We start from the raw sequence: 14,412 nt of genomic DNA on the forward strand, positions 1-14,412 counted from the left end.
AAAAAAAAAAAAAAAAAAAAAAAGAAAAGAAAGAAAGAAGAGAAAGCCTGGGCGCAGTGGCTCACACCTATAATCCCAGCACTTTGGGAGGCCAAGGTGGGTGGATCACGAGGTCAAGAGATCGAGACCATCCTGGCCAACATGGTGAAACCCTGTCTGTATTAAAAATACAAAAATTAGCTGGGCGTGGTGGTGCACACCTGTAGTCCCAGTAACTCGGGAGGCTGAGGCAGGAGAATTGCTTGAATCCGGGAGGCTGAGATTGCAGTGAGCCGAGATCGCGACACTGCACTCCAGCCTGGCGCCTGGTGACAGAAGGAGACTCTGTCTCAAAAAAGAAAAGAAAAGAATCTCCATCGTGCCTCCCAATGAGGAAATACACAGATACACAGCACCTTATGAAATATACTTGCTTAAAATTTGAACCTGAATCTCATTGAGTCTTCATATGTGACTACCAGCTTAAAGGAAACAAAGGGAACAGAGAAACAGGTTAAATGAGACTAACAGGATACAACCAGATGAATTTAAAATATGGGATATTCTGTAGGACAAATGACATGATTTCTTCATGACATGATAGAGGAAAAGAGGTAAGGAAGTATGGAACGAAAGTGTCTTAGTCCCTTTGTGCTGCCACAGCAGAATACCTGAGACAGGTCAATGATAACGAACAGAAATTTATTTCTCACAGTCGTGGAAGCTGGGAAGTCTAAAGTCCAAGACACCAGCATCTAGAGGGACTTTGTGCTGTGAAAGGCAGAAAGGTGAGAGAGTAAAAAGGGGGCCAACCCATCTTTTTACAAGGAATCCACTCCTGAGATAACAGCATTCAACCATTTGTGAGGAGGTCTAATCTGTGTCATGGACTAATTATCTCTCATTAGGCCCCACCTCTCAACACTGTTGCTTTGGGGATTAAGTTTCTAACATTCTTTTTGGGGGATACATCCAACCCATAGCAGGATTATAGAGTAAAAGAGACTTAAGGGACCTATTCACCAAAACAATATATGGCATTCGGTCCTGATTCAAACAAACCAGCTGTTAAAAAACAAACATATAAACAAAAAACCAAAACATTTTTTAGACAATCAGGAACATTGGAACACAGACTGGGAATTAAATAACATTAAGAAATTAGTCTTAATTTTATTAGGTGTGATAATGGTACTGTGTTCTTAAGTCTGTATCTATTAAATACTTGAGTATTTGTACATGAAATGATGTGATTGCTTAAAAGTACTCCTGAGGGAAAATGCTGAGAGGAACAAATGAAAAAAGAGGGGCAAAGTAGTAATGATGGTCGAAGCTGGGTGACTTGGAGTCACTAAACTGTTCGTGTATGTTCTTAAACTATGAGGTTATGAAGCTGCAACCCACCCTTGCAGACTCCACTTTTGGATTCCGGGGATGGGATTCCACAAGCCACATTATTGGTTTTACCCGCGGCTCCCTGTTAGGCTCCGCCTATAGGGGGCGACAGAAGGATACTGCCAGGCTGGAGGTGTGGAAGGATGGCAGAGCGCCCTCCATCCTTTCCGCATGCTTCCCGCTTCTCTCAGTTTTCCACCTGGGAATGTTTCTTCTCTCAGCTCCTGCCAAGCCCTGCCCGAGTCTACACCAGAATCCGGTTAGCGGTTTTCCAGCATCACAGAGCCAGCTTCGAGGTAGGCCCATCGGCAGCGCCCACGGGAGGAGAGCAGCACCCGCGCTTTAGGGTCTGCGTCTGCGCTGTGGAGCCCTTCCCCCCAGCGGCTTTCCGTATGTGGGGGTGGGAGCTGCTTCCCTAACTTTCTCTCTCCATGATGCCATGAGCAAGCGAGGAAGCAAACGAGCCGTGTGGTCCAGGCTGGAGTGCAGTGGCGCCATTATACTAGCTCACTGCATCCTTGACTTCCTGAGCTGCTGCAGTCTCCCGGCCTCAGCCTCCCGAGTAGCTGGGACTATAGGCGTGCGCCACCACGCCCCGCTGATTTCTTTTATATTTTTTGTGTAGACGGTTTCCCATGTTGCCCAGGATGGTCGCAGACTCCTGGGCTCAAGCGACCCTCTCGCCTGAGTCCCGCAAAGTGCTGGGATTACAGGCGTAAGCGACGGAATTCTGTCTGTCCTTAACAATTTTATGCGTAGTTCACTTTTTTTTTCTTTTTTTGAGACAGAGTTTCTCTCTGCCCAGTCTGGAGTTTAGTGTTGCGATCCCGGCTCACCGCAACCTCCGACTGCCAGGTTCAAGCCATTCTCCTGCCTCAGCCTCCAGCGTAGCGGGGATTACAGGTGCCCATCACCATGACCGGCTACTTTTTTTTTTTGTATTTTTGGTAGAGACGGGGTTTCACCAGTGTTGCCCAGGCTAGTCTCAAACTTCTGACCTCAAATGATCCGACCGCCTCGGCCTTCCAAAGTGCTAGTATTACAGGCCTGAGCCTATGGGTCTGGCATTTTTTTCCTCCGTGAGACGGAGTCTCGCTCTTTTGTCGCGGCTAGAGTGTAGTGGTGCTATCCCAGCACTTTGGGATGCTGAGTCAGGAGGATCACTCAGGCCAGGAGTTCGAGTCCAGCCTGGCCAACACAGTGAAACCCTGTCTCTACCGAAAATACAATAATTATCTGGGTGTGCTGGTGAACTTGTAGTCCCAGCTACACGGGAGGCTGAGGCAGAATCCCTTGAGCCCGGGGAGAGGAAGATTGCAATGAGCCGAGATGGCACCACTGCACTCTGTCTTGGGTGACAGAGTGAGACCCTGTCTCTAAAACAGTGTTCTCTAACCTGGCGTGGTGGCACATGCCTGCAGTCTCAGCTACCTGGGAGGCTGAAATGGGTGAATTGCTTGAGGCAAGGAGTTCAGGCTGCAGTGAGCTGTGATCTCACCTTTGAGTAGACACTGCACTCCAGCCTGAGCAATGGAGTAATACCCTGTCTCTAAAAAAATAGAAAAAATATGTGTCCTCTAAAATGTAGTTCCAATTCATAAGTGTACCTAGAGAGCACTTATGCCCTTCTCTTACTACAGGCTTCCAATAGCTGCCTTAGCCTATATTTCCATCTGGCACCACTCTGGACTGCTTTAGCAGAAGATAACACAGGGGGAGAGAGCTGTTTATCCCAAACACCCAGAGACCGCCACACACCTTCTGCAGCCCCCTACCGTCCAGGGGGCCACCGGGGCAGAACTATTGCAGCACTGCAGAGAAACCAACACCCCACCAGAGCCCTTAGAGGGGCAGGAGTGTCTGGTATCCAACTGAGAGTAGAGTCTTACTGAGACGGCTGCAGTGGACCTGTTGCTAAGTGTATGTGACAATCCCTAGCAACTCCCAGAAATAATTAGGTGTTTTTTGTGGGGATTTGAGGTTCTTGCATGAACAGGTGGCAGGGCAATTAGATTTCACATAGCTTTTGTTTTACGGCAACAATGGACCTGGATGCCTGTGGGAGTGGCAGCTTGCAGGAAGAAAGCTAGACTGTTTCTTTCAATTTCCCCTAAATAGGCCTGGGGCTGGGATCCACAGTGTCCTATGCCATGTGAATATCTTTTTAACAGTTTTTTCCTGGCAGAGAAATCAGCAAAGGCAAAGGTGGTAGCATGTTTATTGCTAAAGGAATGGTAAGGAGGCTGGCTGGAATGGAGGGAGTGAGGGGGAAAGTAGGAAATGATGTCAGAGGGATAATGATGGGGATTGGAGACGCCAGCAGCTTTCTCTGATCATTTCCTGCCCAAGGGTTGTTTTACACTTTGCAGTGTTTTGAGAGCAGGCTCTTGGTTTCTTTGGTAATTTAATTCCTTCAAAGCCATAGAAGGCTTCAGATCTCTTTGCTTCCAGACAGTTTCACGTGCTGTAACCATGCCCAGTGTTCTTTCCTAGACGTAGTGGTAAAGTCTCCTTTTTGCAGTGTTTGCTTTCTTGGTCCTGTGCTTCTCTCCCTTTCAAATTAATGGTGGCTACCTTGATGTCACGTCAAACAACAGGCTTAATTAGATGAGGCCACCACCACCCTTAATCTAATTTTTGTTTTAGGGCAGGGTCCCTCTGTTTAGGTTAGGGGTCTTTATGGACTATTGTGTCAAGGGGTCAAGTGCTCAAGAGATAGGGACATGAAATGGCCTTGCAGCAGTTTCTTGTCCTTATCTCTCCTTGTTCCAGGAGGAATCAGGGGCATTCTGCCAAGACTCAGGTCAGACTGCAGCCAAGCCTTGCTGTGTGGCCTACATGAAGATGTGCAGCATCACCAGCATTTCATGATGAAGCCTTTCCCGTACACTTTGTGACACAAAGTCTTTTTCAGTTTCCTCTCTTATTTGGGATATAGAAGCAGTGAGCTTTTCTAATGCCGTATCCCCAAATTTCCCAACTCTTTCTTTTTAACTTTTGGGTTCAGGGGTACATGTACAGGTTTGTTATATAGGTACATTATATGTCATGGGGGTTTGGTGTACAGATTATTTACTACCCAGGTAATAACCAATAGGTAGGTTTTTTTTTCTTCCTGTTTTTTTTTGATATGAAGTTTCTTTCTTGTTGCCCAGGCTGGAGTGCAATGGCACAATTTTGGCTGGTAGTTTTTTGATTCCTCCCCTCCTTTCTCTGTCCACCTTCAAGCAGGGTCTGGTGTCTATCGTTCCCTTCTTTATGTCCATGTGTACTCAGTGTTTAGCTCCCACTTATAAGTGAGAACATGTGGTATTTGTTTTTCTGTTCCTGTGTTAGTTCACTTAGGATAATGGCCTCCAGCTTCATCCATGTTACTGCAAAGGATATGATCTCGTTCATTTTTAATGTTGCATAGTATTCTATGGTGTATATGTACCACATTTTCTTAATCTGTTCTACCATACATGGTCATTTAGGTTAATTCCATGTATTCGCTATTGTGAATAGTGCTGTAGTCAACATACACATGCTTGGGTCTTTATGGTAGAATGATTTGTATTTTTTGGGTATATACCAATAATTGGATTGCTGGGTCAAATGGTAAGTCTGTTTTGAGCTCTTTGAGAAATTGCCATACTGCTTTCCACAGTGGCTGAACTAATCTACATTTTCACCAGCCAAGTATAAGCATTCCTTTTTCTCTACAACCTTTCCAGCATCTGTTGTTTTTTGCCTTTTTAATAATAGCGATTCTGAGTGGTGTGAGGTGGCATCTCATTTTTTTTTTTTTAATTTGACTTAAGGGCAGGGGGGCTTTGGGGACTTTGAGGTCATTGTGGTTTTGATTTGCATTTCTCAAAGTCCTGGGATACATGTACAGCACCTGCATGTTTGTTACATAGATTAACATGTTTCATGGTGATTTGCTGTACCTTTCAACCCATCACGTAGGTATTAAAGTCCCACATGCACTAGGTGTTTATCCTGATGCTCTCCCTCCCCCTGCTTCCCTGTGCATATGTCTATGTCTTGTTTTGAAGAGCATCTGTTCTTGTCCTTCGCCCATTTTTAAATGGGGTGGTTTGTTTGTTTCTAGTTGATTTAAGTTTCTTATAGATTCTAGATATGAGACCTTTGTCAGATTAATAGGTTGTAAATATTTTCTCCCATTCTATAGGTTGTCTGTTTACTCTGTTGATAGCTTCTTTTGCTGTGCAGAAGCTCTTTAATTAGGTCCTATTTGTCAATTTTTGTTTTTGTTGCAATTGCTTTTGGCGTCTTCGTTATGAAATCTTTGTGAGGTCCTTTGTCCAGAATGGTATTTCCTAGATTATCTTGTAGGATTTTTATAGTCTTAGGTTTTACATTTAAGCCTTTAATCCAGCTTGAGTTGATTTTTGTGTATGGTGTAAGGAAGGCGTCCAGTTTTAATCTTCTGCATATTGGTAGCCAGTTATCCCAGCACTATTTATTGAATAGGGAGTCCTTTACCCATTACTTTTTTTTTTTTTTTAAGAGACCAGGTTTCTCCATGTGATCTGCCAGCCCCCCTTGGCCTCCCAAAGTGCTGGGATTACAGGCGTGAGCCACTGCTCCCAGCCAGCCCATTACTTATTTTTGTCAACTCTGTTGAAGATCAGATGGTTGTTGGTGAGCAGCATTATTTTAACTCTTTATTTTCTTTCATTTCTGAAAGAAACAGTTTCTTGAGTCAGCTTTTTTCTTGAACCAGCCAGTTCTTGAGTCAGCTTTTCTCTTTCATGTAGTACCTTGCTAAACACAAGTAACCATCAATACACACCAAAAATTGATTTCTATCTTTATTTCCCTAGACTTATAGGCTCAGGAGATACTTGGTCTGACTTCCAATTTATCACAGGTGACATTTTAATCAAGAATTTGGCTGCTTTTTAACATGGCTCTCCATGTTTTATCTTCCAGTATCGGTTTCATCACTGCTCACTGGCTCAAACACAATAAACATGTTTTGGTATTGCTCATCTTCAAGTATTATGTGGGTGAACAGGTCAGTGGGGCAGACTTCCTCCATGTAATCATTCAGAAACCCAGAGTGACAGGGGCTTTGCTACCTTCAGCACATGGTCACCAAGGTCATCCTTGGGGGTTGTATGCAGTCATCCCTACTCCAGCAACCTAGTAGAGGAGAAAAGCATATAGGAGTATGTTTAGGAGTTTTATAGGAGCAGGCTAAAATTGGCACGAGAAATTTGCTCTCATATTTAATTGTTTACAAAGCAATTTCATCATATGGATATACCTAACTGCAAGGGGAGGCTGGGAAATGTGTGCCCAGGATGAAGAGGAAAGCATGAATCAGGTGAGGGGCTGGCAATCTCTGCCACGGGTGCTTTGGAATAGTGTATTGGCAATGAGAGTAGCGAGAAGTGGTAGAATTTTGGGTTTCTATTGAAGGTAGAGACATCAGAATTTGTTGACTCCAAGGCTTTTGGACTAAATAATTGGAAGAATAAAAATGCCATATACTGATATTGTAAAGATTGTTGAGAACTCAATTTTAGGCATTTAATTTTTGAGATGTCTGTTAGCATCCATGTGGAAATGTCAGCTAAGCAGTTGGATATGCAGGTTTAACGTTTAAAGGAGTGGTCAGGATTGAAAATGTAAATTTGGGGGTCCTTGGGACACGGATGGTATTCAAAGCAGTTGTACACTAAATGCAAAATTACATATAACAATACTGAATTTCATTCACTCTACAAAGTGCAATTTCCTCACATCTTTGAAATTGGAATGCATCTTGGAACACTCAGTAGTCTTCAGTTATTATGATTGGCAGTGTTTTCTTTCCTTGTTAGTGGCACATAAAATAACGATGTATCTACAATTGATGGCACCTCAGATTCAATGAAGCATAGTAATAATGGTAAAAAATGATAATATTGAGCACTTCAAATTGTGGATGAGACACTATGCTAAGCTCCTTCTACAATTATCTTTATATCCAGTTGTAATATAGAAAGGCTAAGAACACAGACACTGGGGCCTGACTGGATGGGGTCTGTCTAAATTTTAGCTCTAGGCTTACTAATCACATGACTCCAGCCAAATGCTTTATCTATGCCATAGTTTTCCTATCTTAAATAAGATGATAATACCATGTCACTTATAGGTTTATTATAAGGATTAAAGGAATTAATACACATACAGTGCCTAGAACAGTGCTTAGCATGTAAATACTAAAATGATTTAATATTATTGTTAAAATATATGAAAAGCATATGTAGTCTGGGTGTGGTGGCTCAAGTCTATAATCCTAGCACTTTGGGAGGCTGAGGCAGGCAGATCATTTGAGGTCAGGAGTTCGAGACCAGCCTGGCTAACATAGTGAAACCCCATCTCTACTGAAAATACAAAAAAAAATTAGCCAGGTGTGATGGTACATGCCTGTAATCCAGCTACTCAGGAGGCTGAGGCAGGAGAATCTCTTGAACCTGGGAGGCAGCCACTGCACTCTAGCCTGGGAGACAGAACAAGACTCCATCTCTAAATAAATAAATAGCATATATGTATGCATGTAAAAATTGACTATACTCTTTATTTATTTATTTATTTATTTTTTTGAGACAGAGTCTCGCTGTGTCATCCAGGCTGTAGTGCAGTGGAACGATATTGGCTCATTGCAGCTTCCTCCTTGCGGGCTCAAGCCATCCTCCCATGTCAGCTTCGCCAGTAGCTGGGACTACAGGTATGCATCACCATGCCTGGCTAACATCCCTTTACTTTTAATCTATATCTTTATATTTAAAGTAGGTTTCTGGGGCCGGGCGCGGTGGCTCACGCCTGTAATCCCAGCACTTTGGGAGGCTGAGGCGGGTGGATCACGAGGTCAAGAGATCGAGACCATCCTGGTCAACATGGTGAAACCCCGTCTCTACTAAAAATACAAAAAATTAGCTGGGCATGGTGGTGCGTGCCTGTAATCCCAGCTACTCAGGAGGCTGAGGCAGGAGAATTGCCTGAACCCAGGAGGCGGAGGTTGCGGTGAGCCGAGATCGCGCCATTGCACTCCAGCCTGGGTAACAAGAGCGAAACTCCGTCTCAAAAAAAATAAAATAAAATAAATAAATAAAGTAGGTTTCTGGTAGATGACAAATAGTTGGGTGTTGGGTTTTTTTAATCCATTCTGACAGTGTCTATCTTGTAATTGGTGTTCTTTATAATAATTAGAACATTGATGTCTAAGGTGACTATTGATATAGTTGGATTAATGTCTACCATGTTTGTTACTGGTTTCTATTCATTGTCCTTGTTCTTTGTTTTTTTTGTCTTACACTTTTTTCATGCCTTTTCTGGTGTTAGCTGAACTTTTTGTTTTGTTTTGTTTTTTGTTTTTTGAAACAGGATTTTGCTTTGTTGTCCAGGCTGGAGTGCAGTGGCATGATCTTGGCTCACCGCAGCCTTGACCTCCTGGGCACAAGTGATCTTCCTACTTCAGTCTTCTGAGTAGCTGGGACTACAGATGTGCACCACCACCCTTGGGCATTTTTTGTACTTTTTTGGTAGAAAGAGGGGTTCATCATGTTGGCCAGGCTGGTCTTGAACTGCTGGGGTCAAGCGAGCTGCCCACCTCAGCCTCCCAAAGTGCTGGGATTATAGACATGAGTGACCATGCCTGGCCAGTCGAACTTTTTATATTATTCTAATTTCTCTCCTCTCTTAGCATATCAGTTCTACTTCGTTCTTTTGAGAAGTTGCAATAGAGTTTGCAGTATACATTTACAACTAATCTAAGTCCACTTTCAAATAACACTACCACTTGACAGGTAATACAAGTACCTTATAACAGAGTATTTTCAATTCCTCTCTCACGCCCCTATAACATTGCTGTCATTCATTTCAGTTATCCATAAGCTATAACCACTGAATACAACTAAAATTGAATCACTGCTATTATTATTTTGAACAAACTGTTACCTATTAGATGAATTAAGAATAAAGATAAAATATTTTATTTTACCTTCATTTATTCCTTCTCTAATACTCTTTCTTTCTTAATGTAGACCCAAATCTTTGACCTCTATAATTCTCCTTCTTTCTGAAGCACTTAACATTTCTTTAAGGCAAGTATGTAGGCAAGAAAATATCTAAATGTTTCTCTGAGAAAGTCTTTACTTCCCCCTCACATTTGAAGGGTAATTTGGCTGGATACAGAATTCTAGGTTGGTGGTTTGTTTGTTTTTTTAAATATAACACTTTAGATATTTTACTCTACTCTCTTCTTGTTTGTTTTCATGGGCTTTAAAGAGAGGTCTGATGTGATTCTTATCTTTGCTCCTCTGTAGGTATAGGTAAGGTGTTTTTCCCCTCTGGCTTCTTAGAAGATTTTATCATTTCTTTTCTTTTCTTTTTTTTTTTTAATTCAGACGGAATTTTGCTCTGTCGCCCAGGCTAGAGTGCAGTGGGCATGGTGACAGGTGCCTGTCGGCCACCACAACCTCCACCTCCTGGGTTCAAGTGATTCTCCTGTCTCAGCTTCCCAAGTAGCTGGGATTACAGGTGCCTGCCACCATGCCTGGCTAATATTTTTGTATTTTTAGTAGAGATGGGGTTTCACCATGTTGGTCAGGCTGGCCTCAAACTCCTGACCTCAGGTAATCTACCCACCTCGGCCTCCCAAAGTGCTGGGTTTACAGGCATGAGCCACCTCGCCTGGCCGATTTGAAACTTTTAGTAGCCTACAGTAGAGTTGCTGGCGGTACCTCTTTAAGTTGGCCCTGGCTCTCTTGAAAGCTCTGTGTGGAAACAGGACCCTCAGGTCATTACTATGCTCATTTCACATGCTTTAGAGAAGCTACTTTAAATACTAAAAATGATTTAGAAGTTTAGTATTTTAGCAGATTTTTCTAAAATGTCCCAAACAACTCTGTAATAGAGACTAGATTATAAATAATTCTCTTATAATTTTGTTTATAGTGTCGATTTGAATATGCTTTCTTTTTTTTCTTTCCACCAATGATGGGATAAGCATAAAATTCAAGACAGTTGCTGTCTAGAATATCATGCTCTAATTTAGTGAGATCCAAATTAATGACGTTGTAGTAGATGAATTGGTGGCAAATGAGCATATTTGCTTATGGGCTTACAAAGTGTTTACTTTTTCTGAGATAAGCAGTAATATTTCCAAATTAGAGTAGACTTTGAAGAAACTCCAGCAAAAGGAAGAGTTGGTTAAAAATTTGCCTTTTTACAAGACTTCTAGGCTAGTCAAGAAGAAATAACAGTGCTAAGGCAGAAAGCAGGACAGAACTGAAGCTTCTCCAGGCTGCAGTCATGTAGAGAATTTGACTTGATGTCTGACTTGAATTAGCAAATGGTTGGTCTGGGTGACTGCAGTGCAGTTTTCTTTTTTTCTTTCTTTTTTTTTTTTTTTTTTTTTTTTTTTTTTTTGAGACAGAGTCTTGCTCTTGTTGCCCAGGCTGGAGTGCAATGGTGTGATCTCAGCTCGCTGCAACCTCCACTTCCTGGTTTAAGCAATTCTCCTGCCTCAGCCTCCCGAGTAGCTGGGATTACAGGCACCTGCCACCACGCCCAGCTAATTTTTTGTATTTTTAGTAGAGATGGGATTTCACCATGTTGGCCAGGCTGGTTTGGAACTCCTGACCTCAGGTGATCCGCCCAGCTCAGCCTCCCAAAGTGCTGGGATTACAGGCGTGAGTCACTGCGCCTGGCCTTGCAGTGCAGTTTTGATTGTGAATATGCTTGGAAAATATGGAATCCTCTAGACGGTACATAGATATATATCTGAGATAGACCACTGCTAAGGAGCAATGGATTTACTGGAACTAGCATACAGTCAGGAATGAGGCATAATCTGTGCCACAAACTGGCGATATCTTCTCCTGGGAAAATATGTACTTCTTAGGCCTAGTTGAAATAAACAAGATTTCACTAGTAAAAACAAAAGGATCAAATTATTTTGTGCTATGGTGGTTTACATAGAATATGTAAGGCATATTCTAAACCCTTCAAATTAAAAAAAAAAAAAAAGCCCCAAAGATCTGAAAACTCTACAGTAAAAGGAGAGCAATAATACCTAAAACACTGGCTAATAGACTCTGGTGGAATATTAATAGTGATGCACCTGGGGTAGGGTAAGGTGGAGATGCAGGGAGGCAGGTGGCTTGGGGTCAGCTCTGGGGTCCCTCCAGCACTTTTCAGGTCTTTCTCCTCAAATCTTTATTGTTTTTTGTTTTGTTTTGTTTTTTGTGACGGAGTTTTACTCTCGTTGCCCAGGCTAGAGTGCAATGGTGCCATCTTGGCTTACTGCAACCTCCACTTCCTGGGTTCAAGTGATTCTCCTGCTTCACCTCTTGAGTAGCTGAGATTACACACATATGCCAACACGTCTGGCTAATTTTTGTATTTTTAGTAGAGACGGGGTTTCACCACTTTGGCCAGGCTGGTCTCGAACTCCTGACCTCAGGTGATCCACCCGCCTCAGCCTCCCAAAGTGCTAGGATTACAGGCGTGAGCCACCATGCCTGGCCCTGTTTTTTGTTTTGTGACATAGGGTCTGGCTCTGTTGCCCAGGCTGGAGTGCAGTGGTGCAATGTTGGTTCACTGCAGCCTCAACCTCCTGGTCTCAAGTGATCCTCCCGCCTCAGTCTTCCCAGTAGCTGGGACTACCGGCATATGTCATCATGCCTGGCTAATTTTTTATTATTTTTTGTAGTGACGGGGTCTCCCTATGTTGCCCAGACTGGTCTCAAACTCCTGAACTCAAGTGATCCTCCCACCCTGTCATTCCAAAGTGTTGGGATTACAGATGTGAGCCACTGCGCCTGGTCCCTCATTCCTCAAGTCTTTAATATCCAGAGATGACCTTCCTGTAGTGATGATCCCATGCTAGCCAAATCCAGAGGAGCCTAACATGTAGATCCCAATGAGAATGTGTTCATTCCTAATGAAATATGTCCCTTCTCAGTGACAGGAATGTTGGGGATCTACTATCCAGGGTGCATACTATACAGTATCAAAATTTTAGAGGGTCACTTTTTAGTAAAGTAGCCATCCATCCTCTGTGCTTCTCTATGGCTTCTTATTTCAGGAGGGCCAGCCTCCAGTGCCTGGCTGGCCCTTGCTCTCTCAGCGACCCCTCCTTGTTTTTGCTCCTACCCCAGATTTCTTCTTTGGGTTTCCTACGAAGCCATCCATTTTGATGCCCAGGCCCTGGGGCTCAGCTTCCACTGCATGGGCCTTTCAAGGTTCTTTTGAAAATCAGAATAAGAAAGATTTCATCTCATTGCATATATTTCTTTCATTTGTGTTTTTCCTGGCTTTCTAAATTGCTGGGGGGATTTTTAAAAATCTTTCTGTTTTTTAACTAGATAAACTGACAAAATATACACAGACTCTCAAATGACAGTATGGGCACTTTCATGGCTTTGTCTTTAATTATTTATTATTACCTTATCCTTCTTCATAGGGGCAAACCCATGCTTTATAAAGGCTGGTGCTTACACAATTCTAGGAGCCTTCTTTGAAAAAAAAATTTCAAAGTTACAAATGAAAAATTAGGTACAAAAGGGAATATTTACAATGAGAAATCACCACAAATGGCAAGTTTTAAGAAGCTGACAAATTAAACAGCACAAAATCCAGGAAAAAAATCATGATTGATCAAAATTTCTTTTTTTCTTTTTCTTTCTTATTTTTTTGAGATGGAGTCTTGCCCTGTTGCCCAGGCTGGAGTGCAGTGGCACAATCTTGGCTCACTGCAACCTCCACCTCTCTTGTTCAAGAAATTCTCCTGCCTACCTCAGCCTCCTGAGTTATAGGCAGTAGCTCACGCCTGTAATCCTAGCACTTTGGGATTACAGAGCCCGGCTTACCTATTTTTAAAATAGTGGCAACTTGGCATTCATTTAGGTGTTACTGAATTTTGCCTCATAGCTTAAAGTATGAAAGATTCGAGAGAAGTGAGGTTTGTTCTTTCCAGTCAATGATGAATCAAGTAGAGCAGGGTGGAGGGCTAACAGAGGAAAGAGCTCCATTCTTCAAAACAGAGTGATGAAAATTCATTCTGAAACTCAAAGTATCTTCATTTTGGATATTCTCTTGTTTTTTATGAACCTTGTGATTACACTTGGCCATGTTTGAGGAAGGCATGTCTATTGTGATTTTGATGATGACAGAATTATTTTTCTCTGTAGAAAGACAGATACTACTTTATCAGGGAAGTTAGTCAAATGAAATGGAAATTGGTAAATGGACAAAAGCTAGCTAGTAAAAAGGATGATCTCACAACCATGCTTTAACCCCATTGTATGTTTGTGGAAAGAGCATAGCTTTAAATCTTGAGAAATTCGGGACAAAAGTTTTCATGGTAGACAGTTCATGCTGTCTATGCATTGGCATAATGGAAACAATCTGATTTTATTTTTATAACTAACAAATCATTCCCTTTCATTAAACACCTTTTGTATTTACTTCAATGAGGAGATTGGAGTCTGAATGGAAAGTCTTACTGTTTTCCAAGGGATTCTGAGAAATTTTTGTATTCAACAGTTGGAAAGCTCTCTACTATTCTAGTTGAAAAAGCTTCCCTTTTTTGATGTAGATGCAGATTTTCTATACAGTTCTGTTGTCTTCTTTTAGTAGGACTGTTAACTTTCATGATAAAATTCAAGTAAGATTTTATTTTTTGGTAATTTTGGCTTTCACAATTTACTTTTAAATCCTTGAGCGATCTGCTTACAATTAAGAGATTTCTGACATTTATTCTTACACTAAATGGATCAACTCTAGAATTTAGGCATGTTAACTTTACTTCTGTTGTGTTTGAATCTCTCCAGAGTTGCATGTAGATAGCATTTATTTCTGTGCCCTTAAACCCATTTAGAAAATATCTACAAAGTAAAAATGGAGAGGAAATAGAAATGTATTTTTTCATGAATATTTTGATGCAAATTTCATCAGGCTTAATGATTCACCATTTTCTTACATTAATTTGAATTAAGCATTTAATTGGAAGAGAGGGAAGCATTTATTATTGAT

The sequence above is a fragment of the Sapajus apella genome, unplaced genomic scaffold, assembly GCF_009761245.1.
Source record: "Sapajus apella isolate SASKATOON/1434 unplaced genomic scaffold, GSC_monkey_1.0 scaffold125, whole genome shotgun sequence".
In the NCBI taxonomy this organism is placed as follows: Eukaryota; Metazoa; Chordata; class Mammalia; order Primates; family Cebidae; genus Sapajus; species Sapajus apella.